Raw genomic sequence first — 10,289 nt, 5'->3', positions numbered from 1 at the left:
GAGTAGGCAAGCTTGACGCCCTTTCTGACGGTAGGACCTTGCGGGGTTAGGTTGTTCCATTGCTGGGAGATGAGAGGGATAGATTTTGAGACTTTCTGTTTCAAAAATATTGAATTTACTAGTGAGCCCGTGGAACCGGGCGAACCAATATGACCGCTCAAGACAACTTAGTTTGCTAAATAGATTTTTATTAATTGCTTCTATGGTTGATCAATGATTGTTTTTAGGTGAATTCAAATGTCCTTAGAAAGAGTTGCGGAAAATGTATATAGAAGTTTCATCGGCTCAAATCTCACATTCATTATAAACCATCTATTCATCGCGCCTTTTGTCCCACCTGCATATCAGACACTTTCCAGAACCTAGAAATTCTGCCCTGTAGAAATTTTGCCACACAGATTCTTTCCCGTCGAAATTTTGCCGAAGCCAGACACCCCCCAGAAGCAAAACTTTAAATTATTTATCTGGATAAATCGAAGGGTAAATAAATCTAAAGACATACATTGAACGGGAGAAATAGACGAACAATCTGCCATCTTGCTATGTGGTGACAAAAGTACTTCATTTACTTTACAAAGTGCACACGAAATCCATCAATTGCAGCTGGGTGATTTGAGCTCCGGCCATGGGTACAGTAAGGGTTCCAACAATAATCTGCTAATTTGTCTAAATTGATAAACTTCATCCTTCAGTCATAACCCACATTCTGAAACTGATGAAGTTAAGCTGTGAAAATAGCTAACATTTTCAACTTTCACTTGCCACTTTTGAGCGAGAAGTTGTTAATTGTATCCTTGTGTTCGTTATGCATATCCTAATCTAACATGATTCCTTTCTCAAAATAAAACAGATGGGATATCGAAATATGCTTTTTCACATATATTTTCAGCCTCTCCCAGCGTTAATAGATGGTTTATTACGAGGCAAGACCTTTGTTAAAAAAGTTAATTCTAAACTGTTGCTCCTCAGATATAACAATGAAATTACACGAAGGAAGGGGATTCTTACTGATAAATATCCCAATAATAACAAGAGCGATAATACTAATTTTAATAAGAATGGTACTGCTAATATAAAACAATTTAGTTTAATACCAATTCTAATATCAGGAATAGTAGTAACATCTGCTAATAATGCTGCTAATAAAACATTAATTTTAATATTAATTCAAATACCACTAATACTATTAATGCTCCAAACGATGCTAATAATAAAACTATGAATTTAAAGCCTATCGCCAATAATACTGATACTATTAATATATCCTAATAATACCAGTAATAAATTATTACTTTTAATACTAAGTTTAGTGGAACTGGTGCCCCTAACTATAAAAATAAGAAAACTATTAATTCTATAGTAATACTGCTAATGCTGATAATAATAATAATAATTTCATGGAGACTGTGGACTCCCAGGAGGGTTAGTCTCTCACTCACTGTAATGACTTGGCGAACGGATCTTAATAAGCATTCCTGAGATACAGCAGCGCAGGGGAAAAGTGAGTAAAAGTGTATCATTCGAAATTAAGCAACAATACGGAAGACGAAAAACTCACTTAAGGAGGCCTCACTGTTCCCGCAGCGATCTTTAACTCTCTTTGTCTCAGCCCACGTCCCTCACACACTGACCAGAGGTGCATTGGAACAGCACACAGTGAACCTGTGCTACGGTTTTAACCTGTCAAAATCTCTTAAAACGGCCAGGCTTTCAGAGCAAGATAACAAGTGTTGGCCAATGAGAAAAAAAGGCGTGCACTAGAACCGCTGACAAAGCAGTTTGATATGATTCTTTTCAGTAGAATGGGGCGGTATTTATCTTCCTCAACTAAATCCCTAGAACTAATGCCCCATTATTGGCCGAATAATGGGGCATTGATTAATGGGCCCTGACATTAATTTCAAAATTTTAGAAAACGTTTCAAGCTTCCCTTGGCTATATTCCGGGCTCACTGTTAAATCCGAGTCCCACCGTCCGGTAATAACATTAAAATATTTTAATTGCAGTTGTCACCCCAGGACTTTTCTCACCCTGAAGACTCACACGTATGCCTTTGTTACCGTTTTATCCATTTCTTTTTGATAGAATAAATAAGGAGAAACTGTTTCCAGTGGCAGAAAGGTCAGTAACCAGAGGACACCGATTTAAGGTGATTGGCAAAATAACCAGAGGCGACATGAGGAAATGTGTTTTTTACTCATTGTTGTTGTGATCTGGAATGCACTGCCTGAAAGGGTGGTGGAAGCAGATTCAATAGTATAATTTAAAAATAATTGAATAAATACTTGAAGGGAAAAATGCAGGCATATGGAGAAAGAGCAGGGGAGTGTGATTAATTGGATAGCTCCAGCAAAGAGCCGGCATAGCCACGATGGGTCGAATGGCCTCCTTCTTTGTTGTATCATTCTATTCTATGTTAACATAACTCATGTTGCCACCAATGCCCTGATTAGATACAAGAATAATTTACAAAGAAACATAAAAACACTGCAGCTTTTAAATTGTTTTTGTTTCTTTTAAATACACATGTTAAATACGTGCTTATTGATGATATTTTAGTGGGATGGGCTAGAAAGTTTTAACGTGCCCGTTTTGAGTAGATTTAAGACACAGTTAATTTGAAGTAGAGTTGGGTTAAATGGGAAGTGCACTGAGCTGAGTGGCTCTGTAATCCGCAGATTTGGCACCGTATATATTATGTCTACCCCAGCATTTCTTTAGCTTTATTCTAGAAATCTGATCATAATTGTTGTATGTGCGCTCACTCACTGTGAATAAAACAGCTTGAGAATTCGCACCCCTCATCTTACCAAGTGATTCCTTGATCCACTTTACAAGATAATGAAGAAGCACAGGTGTAAACGAGACAAATATCCAATTCTGATCAGTAGGGAATGCTATTGATGCACATCTGGGTTATTCTATTTTACAGTTCAATATTGGGCAGTAGGGGGCTTATTCATAAAGTGATGTTGGTCACTCCTGCAAGTAGGCTAAGCACCGTACGTACAGCGGTGAGCCCATACAGCCCAATATATAAACGTAAGATAGTATAACCCAGGTGTGTAACAATTGAATACCCTAGCAATCTGAACTAGATATACGTCACTTTCACATCTATGTTTCTTCAATCCCTTCAAAGGTTGACGGGAAAACACTTAGTAAGACCAGCGGTGTGGATTCTCAAGCCCCGTTTTTTATTAGTGAGCGAACACACCGGACATCAATTACATAGTTTAATGAGTTCACATAGTCTTAGTGCAACAATGCAAAATAATTAATGCGCCACCCTTTCCTCCACATCGCTGGGTCATCTTACTTGACTTCATCAAAATAAATCCCAACTACTGTCTGGCGTTCTGATTTTCTCGAAGGCCTTGTTGGGCCTGACTGTGTTTGTAGTATTTTCTTTCAATCCCGACTCCCCTCTTAACCTATATTGGACTTGATTGTCCACATATCATTCTTTAATAAGCAATAACTGGCCTCTGTACCTCTGCCGCAGCTTTTAATTCTCAGGCAAAAGCAATCAGTGCCTTTCCAACAGAATGCATGTGATGCGCTTATGGATTGCTGCGACAGGCTATTAGTTTCAAACAGGAGACTGAGGTTTGGAAGTGCCCTGCAGTCCAGCAGCCACAGTACTTTAGGAAGGGTGAAGGCCCATATCAGTGGGGATCTGTGCTTTATTTTGGTTAAACTTTCTTCCCCTGATTCTTTCAACTACTGTGTGTACACTGTGTTAGGGACAAAACAATTTTCAACTGTTTTGAGGGTACACCCACAACACCGGAAAGCAGAGTGTTGATCCAGTCGGAATGACACATTTAGCTCTGGTACCAGCAAATATGTACCAGGGATTGTCGCTTCGGCATTCCTTACATCTACCCCTGAGGAGGGGTTCGGTGCTACACATATGATGTCAACAAGCAGATTCCCAAGGAATAGTGCTTTAAGCTAGGCGACTGATCCAGAGAGCGAAAAATCAGCATTCTCCTTATCAGGCGGGGTTCCATGCAAATCCTGCTTGAGCTATGTAATATAATCAGTTTCTTGAACAAATGACTTGATTTATCTGGAAAAGCGACCGGGAGGTCAGTCGTATGTTGCCGTCACGCCTCGTTGTTTGTACGGTCGTCATTTTGTGAGTTAGGCAAGGCATTGAGCAATTTATCAAACTGATGTCACTGAGTGCTGTTCTCTTCAGTAGATGTTCTATGTTTCCAGCACTTGTTGTTCTAGGTTCTAAGGTTCCACAGCGCGTGTGTCCAATTTGTTCTTGGTCAGTGAAGTGTTCACTTGGGATTTACCAACTCTGCCTCCCACAGGATAATGCAACATCTGTGATCATTTTGTTCGCTGTAACTGCACATCCCAGCCATTAACACTGGCTGTGATGTCTGTTACATTATTCTGAAATGTTTTGATACGACAACTTATCTTTGGTCACCGGTTACAATTGGAATGATGTGATCAGCAGTAAACGGTTCCACAGGAGATTGTGACCCAGAAAGAGGGCACATGCTGGGGATTTTGTGAATATTGGCGTGATTTTCCGAAGGGGGTTCACCTGCTCTTGCGCGGAAATTCACCCCACGAATTTCATCCAACCAGCCACTTTCTGGTGTTCAGTCGGCTCGGCCAAATGAGTAAATCTGAGGTCTAACAGTCCTCACAATGGGGTTTCCCTTTATGCAGTGGCTGCAAACAGAAATACATTCTAATGATTTGTTTTTCCAATTAAGATTCGGTGCAAAAAGTGGAATAGAATTAAGGCGGAACTAACCCGTTTCCAGACCGACAGTGGTCCTGAAACACTGTATCCAGACTAAAACTGGAACACACGTACTGACGCAAACCCGCAATCAGAACCGATGCCCTTGTATTTTCGAATCAATACCTTTGTGATCCCGTTCGCAAGTCTTCATATTAATAATGTCACTTTGGGGGGCAGCCTGCACATGTTCCATAAGTAGACCCATTATTCAAAGTAAGTGAATTCTGCCAAAAACACAGCGACGTCAGTTAAGATCCAAGTTTATCCCTTGTGATGCCGTCCAACTTGTCGCTAAGTTAAGACACCCAATCGAATGTGTGACAATAGACACAGTTTGAGAAAGGTAGGTTCAGTAAATCTCCGATCTACCGTTCTAGGGACCTTGGAGTTTGAGTACAAATCACAGTCAAAATCAAACATTTGGCCATATTCTCCCAAAGCTTCCAGCCTCGTAATGGAGGTCACATGCGGCACTAAGTCGAAAACCTTATAAAATCTATAAAATACAGTGGAAATATGTTTCCACTGAGCGTTATCATGCTCTGCAAATCCGATTTAATCCACAACATGTCCTACACTTTCATGATAGTCGGAAACTGGCCTATTAATTTATGGCTACTTCACAGGTCTCTTGGGCATCTGATATGCATGCCTCAATAACCTTAAGATCCACTAATTCACTAATCCACAAGATTCCTGGAGCAACTTTTAGAAATATAGCATACATACCCTTTGTGCCTGCTGCTCTACCTTTAGTGGGCAATGCAGTATCGTGTCCAGTCATAGAGTCACAGAGTCATTACGGCACAGAAGGCGGCCATTCCGCCCATCGAGTTCATGTCGGCTCTCTGTAGAGCAATCCAGTCATTCCCATTCCCCTGTAGCCCTGCAAGTTTATTTTTCTCAGGTGTGTGGTAAACCACTGTTATACCTGTCTGTGCCTGTATGTGTATTCCACTAGGTACAGGTCTGGGCATGCCTCGGCTGACTCCTCCCACTATTCCAGGTATATAAGTGACTACCTCCCAGTCCCTTAGTATTCTGGACGGGTCGACCACTCGAGACAAGACCTTCATTCTTTAGTTAATAAAAGCCTGATTGTTACTCGCTCAACCTCAGTCTTTTGAGTAATTGATGGCGCATCAATTTTATTAACTAAATTTTTTATAATGGAGAAGATCCTCACACAACCCTCCAGGGCCCGGAGACCAGACACTCCGCGGTCGAGAAGGAGGCCCAGGCTATTGTGGAGGCTGTGCGTCATTGGAGGCACTACCTGGCTGGAAAACGATTTACCCTGCTCACTGACCAGCGTTCAGTTGCTTTTATGTTCAACAACAAGCAGAGGGGCAAAATCAAAAATGACAAGATCTTGAGGTGGAGAATCGAACTTTCCACCTACAATTACGAGATCTTGTACCGGCCTGGGAAGCTCAATGAACCCCCAGATGCCCTATCGCATGGCACCTGCGCCAGCGCACAGATCGATAGGCTAAGGGCCCTCCACAATGACCTCTGCCACCCGGGGGTCACCAGGTTCTTCCACTTCATCAAGGCCCGCAACCTGCCTTACTCCATCGAGGAGATCAGGACCATGACCAAGAACTGCCAAGTCTGCGCTGAGTGCAAACCGCACTTTTATAGACCAGACAGAGCCCACCTGGTAAAAGCCACTCGCCCTTTCGAACGCCTGAGCGTCGATTTCAAAGGGCCTCTCCCCTCCTCCGACCGCAATGTGTACTTCCTCAACATCATTGACGAGTACTCCCGGTTCCCGTTCGCTATCCCCTGCCCGGACATGACCAGTGCCACGGTCATTAAATCTCTGAACAGCCTCTTCACCCTGTTCAGTTTCCCCAGCTATATCCATAGCGACCGGGGCTCGTCGTTTATGAGCGACGAACTCCGCCAGTACCTGCTCGCTAGGGGTATAGCCACAAGCAGGACCACCAGTTACAACCCCCGGCGGAACAGACAGGTGGAAAGAGAGAATGCAACAGTTTGGAAGGCCGCCCTACTAGCCTTAAAGTCTAGGGGCCTTCCGACCTCCCGCTGGCAGGAGGTGCTCCCCGATGCGCTCCACTCGATTCGGTCACTGCTCTGCACTGCCACCAATGCCACCCCTCACGAGAAAATGTTTGTCTTCCCAAGGAAGTCCACATCGGGGACATCGTTACCGCCATGGCTGACGTCCCCAGGGCCGGTACTACTGAGAAGACACGTGAGGGCCAATAAAACGGACCCCCTGGTCGAGAGGGTCGACCTCCTCCATGCCAACCCCCAGTACGCTTACATTGCATACCCGGACGGGCGGGAGGACACAGTCTCCATACAAGACCTTGCACCCTCGGGGACCGCTGTAACCCACTACGACACAGTCTCCATACGAGACCTCGCACCCTCAGGGACCGCTGTAACCCACTACCCATTACGACACCCCCCATGACCCGATATCCAACCCCAGCAGCCGGCTCGCCTTGGACCATCACCCACGAGGACTACACTCCAGGGCCCCAGTCTACACGGGACGCGACGCCGGAAGCTCCACCACCCCTGCTGTTGCCATGTCGATCACAGCGGCAGACAAGACCCCCGGAGAGACTCCAATACACGAACTTTTAAATACACTTCACCCCGCCGGACTCATTTTTAAACAAGGGGTGAATGTGGTAAACCACTGTTATACCTGTCTGTGCCTGTATGTGTATTCCACTAGGTACAGGTCTGGACATGCCTCGGCTGACTCCTCCCACTATTCCAGGTATATAAGTGACTACCTCCCAGTCCCTTAGTATTCTGGATGGGTCGACCACTCGAGACAAGACCTTCATTCTTTAGTTAATAAAAGCCTGATTGTTACTCGCTCAGCCTCAGTCTTTTGAGTAATTGATGGCGCATCAAGGTGCCTATCCAATTTCCTTTTGAAATCATTGATCGTCTCCACTTCCACCTCCCTCGTCAGCAGCGAGTTCCAGGTCATTACCACTCGCTGCATAAAAAAGTTCTTCCTCACATCTCCCCCTGTATCTCTTGCCCAAAACCTTAAATCTGTGTCCCTTAGTCCTTGTACAATCAACTAATGGGAACAGCCTTTCTTTGTCTACCTTATCCAAACCTATCATAACCTTGTACACCTCTATCAAATGTCCCTTCAACCTCCTTTGCTCCAAGGAGAACAACCCCAGCTTCCCCAACCTAACCTTGTAGCTTAAATCCCCCATCCCTGGAACCATTCTGGTAAATCTCCTCTGCACCCTCTCACGGACCTTCACATCCTTCCTAAAGTGTGGTGACCAAAACTGGATGCAATACTCTAGTTGTGGCCTAACCAGAGCTTTATAAAGGTTCAGCATAACTTCCCTGTTTTTGTACTCAATACCTCTATTTATGCAGCCCAAGATCCCATATGCTTTGTTAACTACTCTCTTGATATGTCCTGTCACCTTGAAAGATCTATGCGCATGAACACCCAGGTCCCTCTTTCCCTGCACACTCTTTAGAACTGTGCCATTAAGTCTATATTGCCTCTCCCTATGCCTTCTGTCAAAATGCATCATCTCACATTTCTCTGTATTAAATTCCATCTGCCACTTGTCTGCCCATTCTGCTAGCCTTTCTATGGCCTGTTGCAGTCGATTGGTATCACCCTCAATGTTTGCCACACCTCCAAGTTTGGCATCATCGGCAAATTTTGAAATTTTACTCCATATTTCAATATCCAAGTAATTTATATATATCAAAAAAGCAGTGGTCCTAGCACTGACCCTTGGGGAACACCACTGTCTACCATCCTCCAGACTGAAAAACAACCATTTACCACGATTCACTGTTTTCTGTCCTTAAATCAATTTCTTATCCAAGCTGACACTGACCCTCCTATTCCATGAACCTCAATTTTGTTAACCAACCTTTTATGTGGTACTTTGTCAAACGCTTTCTTGAAATCCATATAGATAACATCCACTGCATTCCACCCCATCATTGGCGGCAGTACCACCATCCCCCAAAGCCCTAAACTCCTGAATTCCCTTTCTCGCTCTCTCTGTCTCTTCACCTCTCTCCTTCTTTAACAACTTCCCAAAGCCTACTTCTTTAATCAATCAATTAGCCACCCTTCCTAATATCTCTTCTTTTAGTTCAGTGTCAAGTTTTGTCTAATCACGCTCCTGTGAAGCGCCTTGGGTCATTTTGATAAGTTAAAGGCGCCATGTAAAACAAGTTGTTGTTGTAGATTAGTTTATGTTAATTAGTTATACATTAGCGTAAGCTGCTTCGATTCATAGAATCATAGAATCATAGATTAGCACAGCACAGCAGGAGGCCATACAGCCCATCGAGTCTGTTCGGGCTCTTTCGAAGAGCAATCCAGTTAATTCCACTAACCCACTTGTTCCTCATATCCCTGCAGCTTTTTCTTCAAGCATTTATCCAAATCCCCTTTGAAGGCTACTATTGAATCTTTATCCACCATCCTATCAGGCAGCACATTCCAAATCCTAACCACTCACTGCATAATAAATTTTTCCTCATGTTGCCTTTGGTTCTTTTGCCAATTACCTTTAATCTGTGCCCTCTGGTTATCGACCGGTCAGCCATTGGAAAAAGTTTCCTTTATTTACTCTAACTAAACCCTTCATGATTTAAACACCGCTATCAAATCTCCTACTAGCCTTCATGTTCTAAGGAGAACAACCCCAGCTTCGCCAGTCTATCCACGTAACTTTAAACCCTCATCACTGGAAGCATTCCAGTAAATCTCTTCTGTACCCTCTCCAAAGGCTTCACGTCCTTCCTAAAATGTGGTACCCAGAACTGGACACAGTACTCCAGCTGGGGTCGAACTTGTGTTTATGTAGATTCATCATTACTTCCTGGCTTTTGTACACTATGCCTCCATTTATAAAGCCCAGGATCCGATATGCTTTATTAACTGCTTTGTGAACCTGTCCTGCCACCTTCAAAGATTTGTGCACAAACACCCTCTTTTCTTAGACCCCCTTTAAATTGTACCATTTAGCATGTATTGCTTCTCCTCATTCTTCCTGAAATCCTGCGTTGAATTTCACCTGATATGTGTCTGTCTATTTCTCCAGTCTGTTTATGACCTCTTGAACTCTTCCTTACTGTTTACTTATTCGGGCCTCTCATTGTGAAATTCAACAATGCAAGGCATTGCTAGTCCAAGTGGAGCCGTGGATCGTGTGTGTAACAGCAGCTGAGCTGGGAATCACTTCTACATGATCATTGCCAATATGGGGAATTGCAATCACAGGATCTGAACGACAATCTCTCACAGCAGAAGTTATCGGCAAAATTGCCTTTACCAATATGACAAGGCAGACTGGTCTTGACTTGTGTCAATACTGTTTTATTGATTATATAAGCTGTGTTCCTTTCTTGTTTTGCGCCCTCCTTTCAGACATTTATAACTGTTCACCTCATCGTGTCTTCTCTCCCATTAATGTTCCCAGAATTATTTCAATCCCCGAATATTTTGCCTTCACATTTGATT

The sequence above is a fragment of the Somniosus microcephalus genome, chromosome 12 (assembly GCF_052327205.1).
Source record: "Somniosus microcephalus isolate GS21.2 chromosome 12, FLI_Smic_1.0, whole genome shotgun sequence".
NCBI classification, from domain to species: domain Eukaryota; kingdom Metazoa; phylum Chordata; class Chondrichthyes; order Squaliformes; family Somniosidae; genus Somniosus; species Somniosus microcephalus.
This window is presented reverse-complemented; position numbering follows the sequence as displayed.